Source organism: Nuphar pumila, chromosome 12, assembly GCF_984573655.1.
Source record: "Nuphar pumila chromosome 12, dmNupPumi1.hap1.1, whole genome shotgun sequence".
NCBI classification, from domain to species: Eukaryota; Viridiplantae; Streptophyta; class Magnoliopsida; order Nymphaeales; family Nymphaeaceae; genus Nuphar; species Nuphar pumila.
In genome coordinates this window covers 43,714,376-43,736,390 of record NC_143260.1, presented here as the reverse complement: position 1 = coordinate 43,736,390, position 22,015 = coordinate 43,714,376, and the positions used below count along the sequence as shown (strand labels likewise).

The following is a 22,015-nucleotide window of genomic DNA, read 5'->3' as shown; positions in this document are numbered from 1 at the left end:
ACAGCTTTATTTCTTCTTCGTTTGCAAAGTTGCTTGATTTGGTTCTATCTAGCCTCGAGAGGGCTCTTGATGTGATGTCACCTATGGGTGCATCCTCTTCCTGCGGGAAGTATTTCCCAGCAGTATGCGTGGTGATCGAAGGCCATGAGTTGTCCGCCGATTTGGTCATTTTGGATATGACATTTTATGATGCCATCTTGGGTATGGACTGGTTGTCCAGGCATAATGCGACCCTCCAGTGTCGGGGCAAGAAGGTAATCTTGGAGCACCCCAATTTGTCTGCATTGTTGTGTCATTCGATGAGACCGACCGATGGGGGTGAGGATCGTGTCAGCTTTGAAGGTCTCCAAGTACCATAAGAAGGGTTGCATGGTATTCTTGTCCAGTGTTTCTGCTCAAGACAGTCAGGCGACACCCTTGAATCAGTTAGATGTTGTCTGCGAATTCTCGGATGTTTTTCCCGAGGATTTGCCGGGTTTGCCTCCGCATCGAGAAATTGAGTTCTCGATCGAGCTAGTGCCTGGTACGACACCAGTCTCTCGCGCTCCGTATCGCATGGCATCTGCCGAGTTAGGGGAACTAAAGAAGCAGTTGCAGGAGCTTCTTGACAAAGGATTTATTAGACCGAGTGTGTCCCCTTGGGGTGCTCCGATCCTCTTTGTTAAGAAGAAGGATGGTTCAATGCGACTTTGTATTGACTACCGCATGTTAAATCAAGTGACGGTGAAGAATAAGTACCCTTTGCCTAGGATTGATGATTTGTTCGATCAGTTGAGAAAGGCAAAGGTGTTCTCGAAAATCGATCTTCGTTCAGGATATCATCAACTGAGGATTAAGACCGAAGATATTCTTAAGACAACGTTCAGGTCCAGATATGGGCATTATGAATTTCTAGTGATGTCCTTTGGACTTACAAATGCCCCTGCGGCATTTATGAATCTGATGAATCGGGTTTTCAAGTTGTGGCTAGATTCTTTTGTCATCGTGTTCATAGATGACATCCTGATATACTCGGAGAGTGTGGAAGATCACCGCGAGCACTTGCGGCTTGTGCTGCAGACACTGAGAGAACACCAACTTTACGCTAAATTCTCCAAGTGTGAGTTTTGGATCGATAGGGTGATGTTTCTCGGTCACGTAATATCCGAGAGAGGTGTAGAGGTTGATCCAACCAAGGTGGAAGCCGTTTTGTCATGGGAACAACCGAAGACGGTGACAGACATTAGAAGTTTCTTGGGATTGGCAGGTTACTACCGTCGATTTATTCGAGATTTCTCGCGTATAGCTGCCCCGATGACTCGGTTGTTGCAGAAAGGAATGAAGTTCGAGTGGTCCTCTCGCTGCGAAGACAATTTTCAAGAGTTAAAGAAGAGGTTGACCACAGCGCCGGTTTTGACATTGCCATCCGGTACGGGTGGTTTTGTGGTATATAGTGATGCGTCGGGGACTGGACTGGGTTGTGTTCTTATGCAGCATGGAAAGGTCGTAGCATACGCTTCCCGACAGCTAAAGGTGCATGAGAAGAATTATCCCACACATGACTTGGAGTTAGCGGCAGTAGTCTACGCGCTGAAGATTTGGCGCCACTACCTTTATGGGAAAACGTTTGAGGTCATGTTCGACCACAAGAGCCTCAAATATATCTTCACCCAGAGGGACTTGAACTTGAGACAACGTAGGTGGTTGGAGTTCCTGAAGGATTACGATTTCTCCATCGCTTACCATCCGGGTAAGGCAAATGTGGTGGCTGATGCACTTAGTAGAAAGGCGTCAGTCACAACAGCTAGCTTGATTGGACGCAGTTGGAATCTGGTCGAGGAGTTCGTATGATGGCAACCTTTTTCTGATGACTCCGAACGCATCCTTTGTGCTGGGATGCAGGCACGACCAGAGATCATAGATCGAATTGAGGAACTTCAACTAGAAGATCCGGACTTTGAAAAGTTGTGCGAAAGTGCTCAGAAGCCAGAAGCGCAGTTTCGCCGAGAGGGGGACAGAACCATCATGTTCGGAGACCGATGGTGGGTTCCAAAAGCGTTACGGGAAGAGTTGATGAGTGAAGCTCACAGGTCGAAGTATTCCGTTCACCCTGGTTCCACCAAGATGTTCAAAGATCTCCAGAGGACTTATTGGTGGAATGAGATGAAACGGGACATCGTGGGGTTCGTATCTCGGTGTCTTACTTGCCAGCAAGTGAAGATTGAACACCAGAGACCAGGTGGACTTTTGCAGCCTCTTGAGATTCCAAAATGGAAGTGGGATGATATCTCAATGGACTTCATCGTAGGGCTGCCTAAGACCCGACGACAACGAGATGCCATATGGGTGATTGTGGATCGTTTGACGAAGAGTGCTCATTTTCTTTCGATCAGGATTAGTCAAAGCTTGGAAAGCTTGGCCGATCTCTACGTAGAGGAGATTGTTAGGCTTCACGGAGTGCCTCGTTCGATAGTGTCAGATCGGGATCCGAGGTTCACATCTCGATTTTGGCGCCAGCTTCAGAAAGCCCTTGGCACTACCTTGAAGTTTAGTACTACTTTCCATCCGCAGACAGATGGGCAATCAGAACGAACGATTCAAACGCTCGAGGATATGTTGAGAGCGTGCACTTTGGATTGGGTAGGTGATTAGGACAAACATGTGAAGCTTGCAAAGTTTTCTTATAACAATAGCTTTCATGCTAATATTGGTATGGCCCCGTATGAAGCACTATATGGCCGACCATGTAGATCCCCGGTTTGTTGGGATGAGGTTGAAGTGAGAGCAGTGGAGTCTCCAGAAATCATCCAGCACTATGCGGACCAAGTGCGTCTAATCAGGCAACGATTGAGTGCAACCCAAAGTGGGCAGAAGAGTTATGCCGATCAACGGCGTAGAGAGCTCGGTTTTGAGGTAGGCGATCACGTGTTTGTTCGAATCTCGCCTACGAAAAGTATCTTCCGGTTTGGAAAGAAAGGAAAGTTGAGTCCAAGGTATGTTGGACCCTTCGAAGTCCTTAGGCGAGTCGGAGAGACTGCATATCGGGTAGCACTTCCTCAGTTTTCGCAGATTCACGATGTTTTTTATGTCTTGATGTTGAGAAAGTACGTACCTGACCCCTCACACGTAATTCACTATGAGGCGATCGAGGTACAACCTGACTTAACTACGAACGAGAAGCCGATAGAGATTGTGGAACGCCAGGAAAGGGTGCTACGCAGTAGGACGATTCCGTTCGTGAAGGTGCGTTGGCAGCATCATGGGCTAGACGAATGCACTTGGGAGCCTGAGACAGACATGCGTCATCATTACCCTCTTTTATTTGGTACGTGCTAATTTCGAGGACGAAATTCTTTTAAGCGGGTTAGGATGTAAAAACCGTAAGTTTTGTCGTTTATTTGTTTTGTTTGGAAACATGCAATTTGGACCTAAGATCCATATTTCGGATCTCAGACCCATAAATGGGCATTTATGCATAACTAATTGTGTTATACTAAAATAATATTAACATTTGTAATAAAACGAGAAATATATATATATATATATATATATATATATATAAAGCGAACTCGAGGATCCACAGTTGGATCCATTTGGATCCAACTTGCGGATCCATTTTTGATGGGGGAAAGGCGTGGACCCAACTCGGGGTCGGTTATCGGGTCCCGAGTTCGGACCCGGGTCGCCCTGTGTAACGAGCAAATAAGGGGGGGGGGGGGGGGGCAACCCGATAAGGGTTGCCCGATATTGAAGGGGGAGGGTTAGGGTGCTTAGAGAAAACCCTAACCCCTTTCGTGTGAGGGAAAAAGTGGGGGAAAGGTGGGCCGCAGCCTCCGGCGAGAGGGTAACGATCTCCACCAGATTCGGAGGGCTTCCTCCTTCAAAATGGTAGGCTGGTATCCCCTTCCCCTTACCTCTCTGTTTTGCACCAAATCTCTCTCACTCTCCCTCTCGTTTTCGTGCACATTGCTGGAGCCCCCATCGCCGACAACTTCTCAACCGCGGCAGGCATACGCACCACCCGTGTCAAGCGGCATTCCTTCCTCCTCGTTGTTTCCCTTCAACCGGAGTTCGACAGTCGGGGGTTTCGACCTCAACCGATCTCTCTCTCGTAAAGGCTGTCTCCGATCACCAGAATTTGCGAAACGAGGTACGTGTACCTCTTCTTGATTCGAATGAGGCATCGGTGTATATTGGATCTCCATGCAACACTTGATGGCATTCCATGGAGAACAGTGGACCCACGGTTTCCACTGTTACCCACTCACACCTTCTATATTCTTATTGTTAAAAAAAAAAAGAGACATATAATGTAACAAATAAACAGTTTTTATGTGAACCCTTATACTGTCGTTTTTGGCAGCATACACAGGCCCAAACTGGACCTGTGTATATGCGGTTGGACCCAGTCGACAGAGTCGGCTGGGCTGGACTTACTCTTTTCAATATATACATATATATCGCATATTTGCAGCTACGACGGATCTCACTCGCGCTCCGCGACCCGAGTCGTCAATTGTGTACGTCTGCAGACGTCAGCAAGCTCGTAACCCTCCAAGGTAGGGGAAGATTTTACGGAAGACTTGGATAATTGAATTAAGTTCAATTAAACTAAAAACGATCATTAAATGAATATATATATACAAATATATATATATATATATATATATATATATATATTTATACGAGTATGCACTTAACTCAAGGACGCGGTTTCGCGATCCTTGCCCTTTACCTTATGTCAGTCTATACTTGCCATCGTGTATCACGTCGAGATCTCGTGTTATTCTTGCTTATGGTTTGTATGTGCCGTCACGCATCGTGGCGAGGTTCAGTGTTGCACTTCTGCTTACCGCCTTTACCTTGTCGTCGCGCTTTGCGCCTAGGCTCTTGTTTTTGTATGTATTATTATTGCTTTGCTATTGCAGATGCCGCACAGGTTTTTGCTCTTTGCATATGCCTTAAAGGCATCCTCAGGCATTCACCTCTCTCTCTTGCGACGAGAGTTGAGATAGGAGCTAGCGTTACATCCTCGTCTAAGGAGGGGGATACCTTGCAAGGATCCTGACTCCTTGAGTATGCAGTCCTGCAGACGAGTTGGAGGTTCTGTTAAGAAACCTGTATCCCGTCTATCGAGTCCGGTGTCGAGTCATGCGAGGCATGTAGATACCCTGATAGCGGATGAGGTTCTAGAAAATCGCAGGCATAATGTTGGCACAAGGTACTGCTGTTTCAAAGGATATAGTAAAGTTGATAAACTTTACATCTTTGTGAAACACTCCTGTTGAGGCTTCTTTTGAGGAGCTATACCCCCTTCATCCTAGAGTACTTGTAGTCGTGCACGACACGTCTAGTACTGCGATGATCGGATGAGACGGTCGTGCGACCTCGAACAGTGCGAAATGCACAATGCTGGAATCACATAAATGGCCTCACATTCGCCTTCACAGGCAAGATGCTCGAGTGGTTTAAAGACCACAGCATAGAATGGGTCGTTAGTTAAGCAACCCTTAACGTACCTATTCGTTTCTAGTGGTCTGTCAAGGGAGAGGACAGAGCGATACAAACTCCAATGGACAGGTTGTTAACAACCACCCTACGGGCAATGATCCGGCCTCCCCAGTCATTGGAGTTAGGGGAAAGGGGCTACAATAGTTAGCTCAACACTTCTGCAGAAGTTGGATGCATCCGTGGCACTGCCTCCTTTGGGGAATCCTCTCTCGGCTAAAGCCGTCCCTTTGGAGCGGACTCAACTAGCTATTTGGGTTATTCAAAATACATAGAATAACAGACGCCCGAACTAGTCTCAGTTGTTTCTACGTTTTGCCTGCGCGTACCCGCAGGCTTGTAATATCGAAACATAAAGTTTGTTCACACTGGTTGTTGAGTAGTGAGACTCACTTGCACTCGCTTGCACCACTGACTCGCTTGCACTACTGACTCGCTTGCACTCGCTTGCACTATTGACTCGCTTGCACTACCTATTCGTTTGCACTACTGATTCGCTTGCACTTACGCGTTTGCACTATTTACCTGCTTGCATTGCTTACATGTTTAATTGCATATCTGCTTTAAACTGCGTAACCTACTGAATTAAATGTACATAATTCAGTTTCCTTGTAGTCTCTCTTGTGCACCTACTAGTTTTTTGCGAAACTAACCCATTCTATGGGTACAGGTGATGAATAGGTACTCCACGGGCGATGGCGCGATGGCTTCAAGACTTTCTTCTTCCTGCTCTTAGCTCGTGTCCTGATGTTTTTGGGTCTTGTAACGGATTTTCCTTGGGACATCCGAATTTTGTACTTTTGGAACCTTCTTTTAATGAAAGTGCCTTTTTCAAAGAGCATGGGTTGTATGTTTTGGTTCTTCAGCTAACGTGCCCAAAGTGGTCAGCTTGCCTTTCTAAAATTAACAAAAGGATGGTCTTCCGCTGATTTCATAAACCAACTCTGTAATAAAGAGATTCTTTTAGTCTCTTGCCTGTTTTCTGAAAGGTTCGAAAGTTTGAAATTTTGGGGCGTTACAACTTGGTATCAGAGCTAAGGGAAGCAAGGATTCTTGACCATGGAGCATCCGCATCGCGCTGTGAGTATACCTTTCTTTTTGCTTAGTAGGTGTATTTTGCATTGTTAAGCTAAGAGGCTTGACGCGTTCTGCTTATGTACCAGCATTGCTGGGTTTTCCTAAACTACTCATGTTAAACATGAATAATACTTATGTTTCTGGCCTATTTCGAGCTTCCTGAAAATTCTAATTATTGGTATTCCATGTTTACTCCAAGGATGGCAAGAAACTCGAATGAAGGGTCTGCTGACGATTGGTCAGATCAGCGCGGATTCGTGTTGGATTCCATAAGTTCCCTAACAGCGGCTATGCGAGACCAAATTCGTTCTCAAAGGGAACCAGCGTCCGTTCCTGAGCCGAAGCCGCGTACCGCAGTGACGTATGAGAAATTCCTGAAGCTTGACCCCCCGACCTTCGACGGCAAGCCCGACCCAGACATGGCCGATAACTGGGTGAAGGAGGTGGAACGAGTGTTCGAGGTCTTGTCAGTGCCCGATGACAAGAAGACGTTATTCGGGACCTTTAGGCTGAAGGAGAATGCCCGCAGTTGGTGGGACATGGCCCGGAGTGTGCAGTTTTCGGGAATTTCGCCCATTTTTTGGGAAGCTTTTAGAAAGGCTTTCTTGGAGAACTACTTCCTGCCTCATGCGAGGGAGAAGAAGAAAGTGGAGTTCTTGGAGCTCAGCCAGGGCAATTCGAGTTTGACGGATTATATCGCCAAATTCCAGCGCTTAGAACCCTATTGTCCCAACCTGTTCGCGGATGATCGCGAGCGAGCAGGAAAGTTTGTTCGGGGGCTGAAGGAGGGGCTCATGCATCGGGTCCTAACCAGCATGCCCTCGACCTTCTCTGCGGCAGTTGTTGTTGCCACCCTCCTGAGTGAGGCCTGGGAGCGCACTAAGAGTACACAGGGTAGGAGGCCACCCGCTACGGGTGGTGAGCCGAAGACACCTTTCGGTGACCCAGGCAAACGATCGTTCCTTCCTGTGAAGAGCGAAGGAGGAAGGAAACGATATCCTCCTTCGAAGCGTCAGCGGCCTCAGGGCAACCCTCCAGCCAGGCAGCAGACTGGCAATGTGTGCCCCAGGTGCGGTCGATCCCACATTGGGCAGGCGTGCCCGCTCGACACAGGCGGATGCCTGTATTGCGGCAAGATGGGCCACTACGCCCGCGACTGTCGCAAAAAGGCGGCTGACGACGCCAGGCAGACCAGCGGAGCACCTCTGCCCCCTCGGCCACCACAGTCGCAACAGCAGTATCAGACGCCGCAACCGCAGGTGAGCGGTCAAAGGAGGGCACCGGGACGCGTCTACTCAGCCAAGGCCGAGCAGCTGACCAAGGGCGACCTAGTGCAAGGTACCTTTTTTGTCGCTAACCAAGCGGCTTTTGTGCTTTTTGATTGTGGTGCCACACACTCTTTTATTTCGGTAAATTTTGCCGAGTTTTTGCGCGTACCTGTAAAACCCTTACATAATACCCTTGAAGTGTATAACCCGATTGGGAAAAATACTGTTTGTGCGACCTACGTACCGGAGTTGGACGTAGTCCTGGCAGATTGGCATTTACCGGCTTGTGCTATCCTGCTAGTGATGACGGAATTTGACGTCATCCTAGGCATGGATTGGCTGCACAAGTATCATGCCAAGATTTTTTTGCAGAGATAGCAAGATTGTTTTGTCTCCCCCAGGAATGCCCAAGGTGGAATTCAAGATCGTGAAACCTGTTCGGGCAAGCAAGTTGATTTCGTCGCTGAAGGCGCAGAGCTACCTCAGGAAGGGATGCACTGCCTTTTTGGTTAGTGTCGTCCAGTCCGAGCCGACGCGAGTCTCGATGGGAGACTTGGAGGTTGTTCGAGATTTTCCAGACGTCTTCCCGGAGGAACTGCCAGGCCTTCCTCCACCTCGTGAGGTGCAGTTCAACATCGAGTTGCTGCCAGGTACTGCGCCAATTTCTAAGGCTCCATATCGGATGGCACCAGCCGAGCTCGAAGAGCTCAAGAAGCAGTTGCAGGAGTTGATGGATCAGGGATTCATCCGCCCCAGCGTCTCGCCTTGGGGAGCTTCTGTCTTGTTCGTAAAGAAGAAGGACGGATCATTGCGATTGTGCATCGACTATCGGATGCTCAACCAGGCGACAATAAAGAATAAGTACTCGTTGCCACGCATCGAGGATCTGTTCGATCAGTTGCAGAGGGTCAAGATCTTCTCAAAGATCGACCTTAGATCTGGGTATCATCAACTCAGAATTAAGGGAGATGATATCTCCAAGACGGCCTTCCGGACCAGGTATGGGCATTACGAATTTACGGTCATGCCCTTTGGACTCACTAACGCTCCTGCAGCGTTCATGGATCTCATGAATAGGGTGTTCAAACCCTTCTTGGACACCTTCGTGATCGTGTTCATCGATGACATCTTGGTGTATTCCGATAGCTGGGAGCAACATCGTGAGCACTTGAGAGTTATTCTCGAAACTTTGCGAAAGGAGCGTTTGTTCGCTAAGTACTCTAAGTGCGAGTTTTGGCTCGAGGAGATCATGTTTTTGGGACATGTCATCTCCAAGGAAGGTGTGTCCGTGGATCCAGCAAAAGTCGAGGCTGTACTCAGTTGACAACAACCGAGGAATGTTCGTGACATTCAGAGTTTTCTTGGATTAGCTGAGTATTATCGAAGATTTATCCAGGAATTTTCTAAGATCTCTCTACCCTTGACGCAGCTCCTGAAGAAAGAAGCTAAGTTCGTGTGGGACGACATGTGCGAGAGCAGTTTTCAGATGTTGAAGGAACGTCTTACGACTGCTCCTATTTTGGCCTTACCTTCGGGTCAAGGTGGCTTCGTGATTTACACCGACGCTTCCGGGACAGGCTTGGGTTGCGTCTTAATGCAGAACGATAGAGTGATCGCCTATGCATCGCGCCAACTTAAAATACATGAGAAGAATTATCCGACTCATGATTTGGAGTTAGCAGCGGTGGTCTTCGCATTGAAGATATGGCAGCACTATTTGTATGGGGAGCAGTTCGAGGCTTTTACAGATCATAAGAGCCTAAAATATTTGTTCTCGCAGAAGGAGCTGAATATGAGGCAACGACGTTGGCTGGAATTCCTCAAGGATTACGACTTTACCTTGTCCTACCACCCGGGAAAAGCGAACGTTGTGGCCGACGCGCTGAGTCGCAAGTCTCCCAGCGTTTCCGTTAATTTGTTATTTGCGGGGTGGAAGCTGATCGAGGATCTGATATCGTGGGAACCGTTTGCAGTCACTCCAGTTTCGATCAGTCTTTCCAACATGGTAGCTCAACCTGAGCTATTATCTATGATCTTTGTTAGTCAAAAGATCGATGAGCGGTACGAAAAGCTGAAGGCTCTAGCGCAGCGGGCCGATACCCCCTTCCGTCTGAGTGAGGAAGGAGGTGTATGGCGTAAGGATCGTCTCTGGGTGCCAAAAGACCCTATTTTGAGAGATGAGATTCTCGCTGAAGCCCACAAGTCCAAGTACACGATTCACTCGGGCGGCACAAAGATGTTCAAAGATTTCCAGCGCAGATATTGGTGGAGTGGAATGAAGCGGGACGTAGCCGAGTACGTTTCGAAGTGCTTGACTTGCCAACAGGTTAAGATCGAGCACCAGCGACCAAGCGGAGTGATGCAGCAGATGGAGATTCCACAATGGAAGTGGGAGGACATCACGATGGACTTCATCGTCGGTTTGCCGAGGACGCGGAGGAAACACGATGCGATTTGGGTGATCGTGGATCGACTCACTAAATCGGCGCATTTCCTCCCTATTCGGCTCAGTCAGTCACTGGACAGCTTGGCAGACCTCTATGTCAGGGAGATTGTGAGATTGCACGGTGTTCCTGTGTCAATCATCTCCGATCGTGACCCGAGGTTCACCTCTAGGTTTTGGGGACAACTGCAGTTGGCCTTGGGCACAAAACTGAAATTCAACACCGTTTTCCACCCTCAGACCGACGGACAATCTGAACGCACGATTCAGACTTTGGAGGACATGCTGGGAGCATGCATGTTAGACTGGAAGGGAGAATGGGACTCTCATACCGAGTTGGCAGAATTCGCGTACAATAATAGTTATCATGCGAGTATCGGTATGGCCCCGTACGAAGCTTTGTACGGGAAGCCTTGTTGATCACCTGTTTACTGGGATGAGGTTGGTGAACGGATGTTAGATTCACCTATAGTGCTACAGCACTATACTCAGCAAGTGCAGATGATCAGGGAACGTTTGCGTACCGCACAGAGTCGGCAGAAGTGTTACGTCGATCGTCGACGTAGAGAGCTCGAGTTCTCAACAGTAGATATGGTTTTTGTTAAGGTATCTTCTACAAAGAGCGTTTTTCGTTTTGGGAAGAAAGGAAAGCTGAGTCCCCGGTTCGTCAGACCTTTTGAGATCCTGGATCGGATCGGTGAGGCGGCTTATCGTGTTGCGCTGCCTCCTCAGTACGCTCAGATCCACGACGTCTTCCACGTATCTATGCTGAGAAGATACGTTCACGACCCATCACACATCATTCATTATGATGATGTGGATATCCAAAAAGACTTGACATTCGAGGAAAGACCAGTGGCAATCGTTGACCGTCGAGACCAAGTGCTCAGATCGAAGACGATTTCTCTTGTAAAAGTACGTTGGCAACACCATGGAATAAATGAATGTACATGGGAGCCTGAGTCAGATATCGGGGAAAAATACCCTGACTTGTATTTTGACCAATGCATGAAATAAAAATTTCGCGGACGAAATTATTTTAAGGAGGGTAGGATATAACGGCAAAAAAAAAATGTTTTGATTCGGGCCAGATCCGGACCCGACCCGGACCACCTTCTCTCGCTGTCTTTTAAGACAGCGAGGCAGGCGGGAGGAGGGTTACGAAACCCTCCTCACCGCCCTTCCACCTCGACCCTCTCATCTCTCTCCTCGACACCCACCGCCTGTCGTCACCCTCGATTCGCCGGAGACCAGCGTCAGCCGATCGCCGTCGGCGACTCTCTCCGTCGCCGCCGCCGACCACCAGGTACGTTCTTCCTCCCCTTCTTCTCCCTCTTTCCGTCTCTCTCTCTCTCTCCCATTCCTTCCCCCTCGTTTCTTCGTTACACAGGGAGGGGAGGGCTGAGCCTCCTCCCTGCTTTCGTACGGCAGGAGAGGGGCGGAGCCCCCTCCCTACTTCCGTACGGCAGGGGAGGGGCCGAGCCCCTCTTCCCTGCTCTCTGCTACGGCAGGGGAGGGGTCGAGCCCCTCCTCCCTGCCCCTTTTTGTTGCGCCAGCTGGGGCCATCGGCCCCTGCCTTTCGTTTGCCAGCAGGGGCCTATGCCCTTGCCTTTCTTTTGTCAGCAGGGGCATAGGCCCCTGCCTTTCGTTTGCCAGCAGGGGCCTATGGCCCCTGCCTTTCTTTTGCGCCAGCAGGGGCCATCGGCCCCTGCCTTTCATTTGCCAGCAGGGGCCTATGGCCCCTGCCTTTCTTTTGTCAGCAGGGGCATAGGCCCCTGCCTTTCGTTTGCCAGCAGGGGCCTATGGCCCCTGCCTTTCTTTTGTCAGCAGGGGCATAGGCCCCTGCCTTTCGTTTGCCAGCAGGGGCATAGGCCCCTGCCTTTCGTTTGCCAGCAGGGGCTTATGGCCCCTGCCTTTCTTTTGTGAGCAGGGGCATAGGCCCCTGCCTTTCGTTTGCCAGCAGGGGCCATTGGCCCCTGCCTTTCTGTTTGCTAACAGGGGCCGATCCCCCCTGCCCCTTTGTGCGCGAGCCTATACCCTTGGTCGACAGACCCGGGGAATCTTTGGAAGCTACATCGTAATGGGGACAAATCATTACAATTGTTGATCTCCAGCGAGGAATTCCTAGTGAACGTGAGTCATCTGCTCGCATTGATTACATCCCTCTTTGGGCGGCAAGGCTCATTTGGCCCTGCCCCATCCTTTTTTTTTGAGTCATTTGGGACTATTGCCCCCAGCTCTATGTATTGGAGAAGTTGAGTCTTTCCCTTGCTTTTACTTTTGTCTGGGTTTGCATGTTAATATCGCATATTTGCAGCTACGACGGATCTCACTCGCGCTCCGCGACCCGAGCCGTCAATTGTGTATGTTCGCAGACGTTAGCAATGATCCGGCCTCCTCAGTCATTGGAGTTAGGGGAAAGGGGCTACAATAGTTAGCTCAACACTTATGGAGAAGTTGGATGCATCCGTGGCACTGCCTCCTTTGGGGAATCCTCTTTCGGCTAAAGCCGTCCCTTTGGAGCGGACTCAACTAGCTATTCGGGTTATTCAAAATACATAGAATAACAGACGCCCAAACTAGTCTCAGTTGTTTCTACGTTTTGCCTGCGCGTACCCGCAGGCTAGTAATATCGAAACATAAAGTCTGTTCACACTGGTTGTTGAGTAGTGAGACTCACTTGCACTCGCTTGCACCACTGACTCGCTTGCACTATTGACTCGCTTGCACTACCTATTCGTTTGCACTACTGATTCGCTTGCACTACTTACGCGTTTGCAATATTTACCTGCTTGCATTGCTTACCTGTTTAACTGCATATCTGCTTTAAACTGCGTAACCTACTGAATTAAATATACATAATTCAGTTTCCTTGTAGTCTCTCTTGTGCACCTACTAGTTTTTTGCGAAACTAACCCATACTATGGGTATAAGTGATGAATAGGTACTCCACGGGCGATGGCGCGATGGCAAGATGGCTTCAAGACTTTCTTCTTCCTGCTCTTAGTTCGCGTCCTGATGTTTTTGGGTCTTGTAACAGATTTTTCTTGGGACATCCGAATTTTGTACTTTTGGAACCTTCTTTTAATGAAAGTGCCTTTTTCAAGTAGCATGGGTTGTATGTTTTGGTTCTTCAGCTAACGTGCCCAAAGTGGTCAGCTTGCCTTTCTAAAATTAACAAAAGGATGATCTTCCGCTGATTTCATAAACCAACTCTGTAATAAAGAGATTCTTTTAGTCTCTTGCCTGTTTTCTGAAAGGTTCGAAAGTTTGAAATTTTGGGGCGTTACACTGTCAGGGTCGGCTGGGCTGGGTGACTTAGAAAAAAAAAAGGGTAAATAAGAGGATATATATATATATATATATATATATATATATATATATAAGGTGAGATATGTATAGGGTTTAAACATTTCTGTTAAACTCCTATGCTGCTGTTATGCTGTCCATCTTCGACAGGCTACACAGGCCGGACTGGGGACTGTGTACATGTTGTATGCTGTCCAGCTTTGACTCCTATGCTGCTGGGACTGTGTACACGCTGCCATAACCATCCGGGTGTTGGCTGGACATGGGATGAATGTTGAAGTACTGGCAAACACAAATTTTTCCTTAAGGCCTGTTAATGATAGATACTTACAAACATGCATTGATTGAATCAAGTCATGTAACAGTAAGCATGCACTTATTTAAAAATTTTGCATTTGACTATCACGTAGAATAGTAGTAGTTGTGTTGATATGCCTATGACTATTGTAAACAAACCCATTTCATTGTTGGCTACATAAACGTGAAAATACATATATGTTGATGTTTCTTTTAACGTAACAATGCATTTACCAGTGGGCATGCACATGATATGAACATATAGTGACATGCATATGTGACTCTTGTTAAGGTTTGCAACCAACATGAGTAGATACACAGTTGGAAAATAGGTATGCACATAAGGAAGCTCACTTAAAAGAAAGCATGCATCAACTTGAGTTGCATATAGGGAAATTCTGAAAATTTCTGTGGTTATGCTTATGGGTTGTGAGCTTGTAACTAACTTGAAAAATGTGCAAATTGAAAGTACAGGAATTACTTCACATACAATATGTTATGGTTTATGCATAATGTACATCGGTGATCAGAGTGAATTACCGAGGGCTTGGTAAACCCGAGTTGAGGGTTGCTTTTCCTTATTCCTGTCAATGCATTGCAAAGATCATGTTTCTCTAAAATTTCGTTTTATTGCACTGTTCTACATGTTTCCACGAGCCGAAGTCATGTGATGGCTCTTGCGAGATAGACGCGAGCTCTTATCTTTATTTTTGCATATGGTGTTGCAAAACTTAAGGAATTGATTTTTAATAAAAGATAATAATAAAGTACAGTGTAACATACCTTCTGGGATCACCCATCTGGAGAATGAGGATCTTAGAGATCCGGTCTTGGGGAGACTGTGAGGATACAAAACTCCGTGTGCTTAATTTGGTCCCCTGAACCCGATATTGAGGTTCCTTCTCCTGACCACGGTTTTAGGAAGAGTCCGCCACTTTACCTGGGGTAGTGTGTTTTGACACAACTGTTGTTTTTAGTACCAAGGAAGTGACACTTGTGGGCGTGGGGTGTCCCTTGTGTCCCCGACATTAGATGTGGGGGTCTAATGTTCTGAAGGTGATTCGGTCGAGGGCTAAGTTGGAACCCAGTAATAAAATACAAATTGTATGTTAAGCTATCCTGGGAACCTACTTGACCTCGGAGATTGTACCCGTTTGGTGTATCCGCGGGCCACGGTAATTAAAAAGAGAAACTTAAAGTGTATGCATTTAATAGGGCATGCATATGTAAACAAAAGGATTTAAATGAAAATTAATAAAAGGGTTCATGCATTGCAGAAGAATCTTGCAATTTCCTGTTATGCATTAGATCATGCATACTTTAATGGTTCCCTCAATCAATATATGATGGTGAGTGTGAAATGTTTATTTCTTGTTGCATGCTGAAGTTTTATTACTTGCTACTGTTTTACTGTCTTTGCATGCTTAACATTTATGATTGTTGCATGAATAAATTCCTAAATGCTATAAGCTGTCTTGTATATATTTTTCCTCAATTGTTGCATGATATCTTATCTTAACCCTTTACCTCATTTGTTTCATTAAGAAGTAGCTGTGCTCAGGATTTCGATTCTGACACCCTACTTATTTGGTTTTTAGCAGGAACAGGTGATCAGTGAAGTCGACAGCTACTGGAAGGGCGTGAGAGTCACACTGAGTTTTTGACAACTTCATATGTGGACATAGTGGCTCTTTCTTTTTGGTCTTTCAGTCTAGTGTTCTTTTCATTTACTTATTTCCGTCAATGGTTACGTTGCTTTCTGTTGAGTAGAACATTGTCCTTGAGATTAATTCTTAACTCTTGAATAAAGAAATTGGTTTGGTTTTTATGGATGATAATTGCAATTTCGTTTGTGGTGTTTGGCTATCCACTTGGAGTTGGAACTGTGAGGACCCTTGATCTCTGAGAAGTTTCCCGCACTGTTTAAAAAAAAAAATATGATTTTTTAAAGGTATGAATTGGGGTCGTTACATCTCAGAACGTCTATTACACTGTTCTTATTCATTATCTTTTTATTAAAAGTTAATTATTGAGTTTTGCAATTCAGCATGCAAAAGCAAAGGCAAAAGCTCGAACAATGCAAAATATTAATGTGATTTTTGTGATGCATTTAAAATAAATAAAGGAGCAAACCATAGCTTGAGGCCCACCCGACCCACGATGATTCCTTTCGATCATCGATGCACCATATGTAAAAACCATGAATAACATACCACAATGCATTACTTTTGAATGCTTCACAATGTCCATTCATGTATGCCCACTAAAAATGCGCATAAAGCAATGATAAGCATATGCATGTGCATGAGTTCACAATTTCATATTCATTGCATCATTCCCTTTGATTCGCATATTCATGTCAAATGCAAGATTTCATTTAGTATTTGTAGGCATGCTTTCCTGCAATACACACAACAACTATGTGAACACTCATGCAACCATTCGCATGTAGACATATTTCAATTCCATGTAGACTCACGCATAAGAAAACAACAAAGTGTTAACATTTTTAACTCAGCATAAGCTATCCATTTACATTAATTTCACTGATGCATGCCTAACAATATTCACATAACCTATGTATCTTGCTCACAATGTAAATGGACATGAACAAAATTACATAAACATAAATCAAATATGCTGCTAAACCATCAACATGTATGAATCAATTATGCACCTACACATGAGTAGTTACCTGTGTACAAAAATCAGCAACAACAATGCAAATTCTGGATTAACATAGGTATACATGAGGTGTTTGTAATGAGATATTGCAGAAATATAAAGAGTGCATACATGCACTTACAACAATGAATAAAAGAGACAATATCACAAGTCCACAAAGGGACAATACAAGCACAAGCCTTTAAGAAGGCAACAATATAAAAAGCCTCTTATTGAGAAGAGAGGAAGCTCTCAAAGATGAAAATATACAAGGGGTCCACCCCTATTTATACAAGAGGGAGAGAGGAAAAAGAATGGCCAAAAGGCCTCAAAAGGGGGCTCCCATAGCTTCGTTGGAGCCCCTTTTAGTCCTCAAAAGAAGGAAAAAAAAGAATTAAAAAAATAAAAATAAAAAATACATTTTATCAAAAAAACGAAAATAGTTGTTTCCTAAAACAACTAGGTGAAATTACAAAAATACCCCTATCGGGTATTGATGTAATATACAAAATGTATATATATATATATATATATATATATATATATATATATATATATATATATATATACATTTTAACACCCCCCCTCAAACTTTACGGAGAAATGACGGAAAGTTTGCCAAGAAGAAACATGAAGCGAGGAGTCGGAAGAGCTTTAGTGAAGAAGTCCGCCAACTGATATTCTGAAGTGACATATGGAAGAACAATAGTTCCTCGTAAGAATTCGTCACGAACATAGTGACAATCCATTTCGATATGTTTGGTACGCTCATGAAAAGTATGATTGCTCGCAATATAGATGACACTCTTGTTGTCGCAACACAGTTTTGAGGCTTCGGTAATATCAACTCCCATGTCTTTAAGCAGACTGCGAAGCCATACAAGTTCCATTGTCGTGGTTGCCATAGCCCGGTACTCAGCTTCAGTGGATGATAGTGAAACTTTCTGCTGCTTCTTGCATCGCCAGGCAATCAAAGAGTCCCCTAAAAAGACACAAAAACCAGTAGTTGAGACTCGATCATTGGGATTACCTTCCCAATCTGCATCAGTATAAGCAAGAAGATTCAAGGAAGAAGAGGAGGATAAAAATAACCCTTTATTGATGGTATTCCGAATGTAGTGGATGATTCGGAGAACAACACTCATATGCACAGTTGCAGGAGCATGCTGAAATTTGCTAACTGAGTGAACCGCATGAGTGATATCTGGTCTGGTGATGGTTAAATAGGTAAGAGACCCAATGAGTTGTCTGTAAGGTGTGGGATCTTCCAGAAGAACCCCATCCTCCAACCGTAATTTGGCATTAATAACCTCGGGAGTCTCTACTTTCTTATCATCAGAAATCCCAGACTTAGAACATATATCTGCAGCAAGCTTCATTTGTGACAAAATATATCCATTAGGAGAATATACAACTTCAATTCCAAGAAAATATCTGAGAAAACCTAAGTCAGACATATCAAAATTATTTTTTAACATATTTTTAACATTAGTAATACTATTTTAATCATTCCCAGTGATAATCATATCATCAACATAAAGCAACAAAATTACGATACTAGAACCTGCATGTTTAACAAAAAGAGCAGTGTCAGTATAACAAGGGTGAAATCCTAACTTTATCATGATATCACTAAAACGATCATACCAAGCCTTAGGAGCTTGTTTAAGACCATACAATGCTTTCAAAAGCCGAAGTGTTTGACCTTGCTTAATATTAATTCCGGGTGGCGGATCCATATAAACTTCTTCACATAAACTTCCATTTAAAAAACATTTTTTACGTCAAGTTGATAAATAGGCCATTTTTTGGTTGATGCGACAGCTATTAAGGTCCGTACACTGGTCATCCGAGCTACGGGAGCGAATGTTTCTTCGTAATCAATGCCATATTCTTGGGAGTATCCCTTAGCAACTAATCTAGCTTTATATCGTTCTAAAGAGCCATGGCTTTTAGTTTTAACTTTGAAGACCCAGCGACAACCAATAGTTTTTTTGTGTGAGGGTAGATTAACTATTTCCCAAGTATTGGCCTTTTTTAAAGCATTTAGTTCAACTTGTATTGCTTCAACCCAATGAGGTATAGATTTAGCTTGATTATAGTGAGCCAGTTCAAAATAAGAATATAGAGTTATTAAACATGCCCGATAGTTGGGAGCTAAGGAATCATAGGATACAAACCTATTTGGGGGTATCGATATTCTAGAAGAATGCCTAACTTGTGGTTCCTCAGTGGATGCAGAAATTTGAGAGTATTTTTCGAGGGCACTAATAGAATTTTCTTGATTTCTTCTTGAGTAAACATTTATATTGGTATCACTATCATGATCATTTATATTTGAATCACTATTATTTGAGGGTGATATGTCAAGAGGGGATACCTCACGAGTATCGTCTATGTTTTCAAGAAAATCTTCTTGTATGTCATCAATAAGATCATATAAGCATATATAATTAACTTCATTTGTTTCTTCTATTTTATCAAAACCGTTTTTTTCTTCTAGAAATGTTACATCTTTTGAAACATATAGTTTATCATTCTTAAAATCATAACATCTATACCCTTTTTGATTTTCACCATATCCTAGAAAAACACATTCAATTGCTTTTGGAGATAACTTATCCCTTTTATGTAATAGGACAAATAGGTTTAAATTTAGTTTGGGAACAACTCTTACTTTTGGAACACAAAAATTTTGAGAATCTTTAAAAGAGCCAATACTTAAAATTTTTAAAAAGGTTCCATCGGCCGTAGAGACACAAGAGTCCTTTGAATTTGTGCAAACATCAATAAGTGCATTTTCATGAGGGGTCATATGAAAAGAAGCTCCGGAGTCAAGGATCCAAGAATATGTACCGGGTGATGATGTTGAAGCAATAGCCGCACCCGATGTGGAGGAAGAAACTTTTAGCATTTGTTGGAGAGCCATAGATATTTGTCTAAGAGTTTCTTTGATGTCATTGTTCTTGCCTTCATCTTCTTTGGTGGTGGTTTCTTCAAGAGAGGCCACTTTAGGCTTGAAGGTTCCAATAAGCTTTGGACAAGTGGGTTTAATGTGACCCGGCTCATTGCAATAATGACAATCATTTTTCTTCCTCCATCGTAGTTTCCTTGTTTCCCAAAATGAGGAGGCCTATAGGTTCTAACATTGTTACCCGGTTTTGATACGGCAAGGACTTCATCAACATGTTTACTCATGCCAAGCCTTGTCTCCTCTTGAGTGATTTCAGCAATAGCATCCTCAATAGGAGGAAAAATAGATCTATGGAGAAGTGAGGATCTCACTTGCTCAAATTCGGGACGTAGCCCAAAAAGGAATTGAAACAATCGCTCTTGTTCCATTTGTTTTTGCCTTAAATCAATATCTTCCATAGAAACCCATTTTGGCTCCAGAAGAGCCAATTCATCCCATAGTGGGTTTAGGACACTATAATAATCTTGAATGCTAGAATCACCTTGCTTGGTGGTTCTAATCTTTTCTTGCAAGAAGTATGCTCTTGCAAGATCCTTTTGGGTATACATACCCTTCATAAAGGACCAAGCCTCATTGGCTCTACGAAATTTAGCTATATTAGCACATACATTGTTCATAAACCACGCAAGGATTTTTGCGTGATTGCTTTCCCAATCTTCCACTTCTTTTTGATGATTTTCAATGCCTTTGAGGCGAGCATCTCCTTCAAGAGCCTTTTCTTGACCTTCTTCTTCCTTCGTGAGCATAAGCTTAGGTTCCGGAACGGTACCCATGACAAAGCCCCAAAGCTTCTTTTCTTTGAAATTATTTTCCATTGCCGATGCCCATATCATATAATTCTTTTCATTGAGCTTGAAAGATAGGTCAATCTTTGCCTCCATGATGTTGCCAAGAAGTGAGAAGATATCCACTAAATATGAGATACACGAACCACACCTTTCTTTCAAGAATCGAGTGGCTCTGATACCATGTAATGAGATATTGCAGAAATATAAAGAGTGCATACATGCACTTACAACAATGAATAAAAGAGACAATATCACAAGTCCACAAAGGGACAATACAAGCACAAGCCTTTAAGAAGGCAACAATATAAAAAGCCTCTTATTGAGAAGAGAGGAAGCTCTCAAAGATGAAAATATACAAGGGGTTCACCCCTATTTATACAAGAGGGAGAGAGGAAAAGGAATGGCCAAAAGGCCTCAAAAGGAGAGCCAAAAGGGGGCTCCCATAGAGTCGTTGGGAGCCCCCAACGGTCACATTTGTGACCGTTGGGGGCTCCAACGACTCTAGGGTTGGAGCCCCTTTTAGTCCTCAAAAGAAGGAAAAAAAAGAATTAAAAAAATAAAAATAAAAAATACATTTTATCAAAAAAACGAAAATAGTTGTTTCCTAAAACAACTAGGTGAAATTACAAAAATACCCCTATCGGGTATTGATGTAATATACAAAATGTATATATATATATTATACATTTTAACAGTATTTCCCCCTTTTTTTTGTTTTTTTCTTTGTAAGTCAAACATGTCAGCGTTGGGCTCGACTCTAACCCAGCCGAGCTGAGTTGACTTTGTAAAACCCATGAAAAAAAAAATTATCGGACCTGGGTCGAGTCGGGACCCGACCCAGGCCCGCCCTCGTTGGGGTTTTAAAATCCGACGCAGGGTGAGGGCAAAACCCTCCCCTGTGCGCCGCACCTCACCCGCGCCGCTCCACCCTTTCGGCAGGATAAGGAAACCCCTTGAGGGTTTCCCCGGATCTCGCCCCTCCCCGAGCTCTTTAAGAGCGTTGTGGGTGGAGGATCGATGCACCGCCCCCCTTCTCGTTCCCTACGGGCGACAGCCTCGCCGACAACCCCGATCGCACCTCCCTCTCGAGCCCTCCCCGTGCCCTGCGCACGACAGCACCGCCGACGCCTCCTCCCCTCTGATCCGATAGCTGCCGCCGCTGCCACCATCGTCGTCGATTCTCTCCCAGGTGGCGGGTTCCTGTCAGAGCTCACCGCAGCCAACCCGAGCCCTTTCGCCGGCGTCCTAACCTCGCAACCCTCGTCTCTCTCTCGTTGCGATTTTCGGCAACCCCCAATCACGTGCTGGTTCCTTCTCTGGTAGGCCACCGGTGACTACCATCCCCTCTCGTTCATCACTGTTACCGCTGCCTTCTCGACGACCCTCAGGTAAACCGATCTCTCGCCCTCTCTCGTTCCCTCGCTTTGCTCCCCTCTCTCTAGGATCTATCCGGCGACAGCGTCGCCGATCTCCTTGCACCCCCCGACCCTTGCTCCTTCTCCTTGGGTTCTCACCCTCGGCCTTCCTATTGCGAGCTTGGGGATGAGCTTGACCTGACAGACCGAGCCTCGATCCTCCTTTTGTGAGCCAAGGAGGGGCTCGACCTGACGAGCAGGGACTATCCCTGCTCATTCCCTTTCCCTTCTTTTTCAGACCAGCCGGTAGGGGCGATGCCTTGTCGTCGTCCTCTTTCCGGTCGGCAGGCAGG

General features: G+C 45.2%; 1 protein-coding gene across 1 annotated transcript in view; it reads left to right on the top strand.

The window, feature by feature from the left end:
* Positions 1–22,015, top strand: part of LOC149820847 (phosphoinositide phospholipase C 2-like) — a 179,136-nt gene that overhangs the window by 142,652 nt on the left and 14,469 nt on the right. The gene's annotated exons all lie outside the window — the stretch shown is intronic.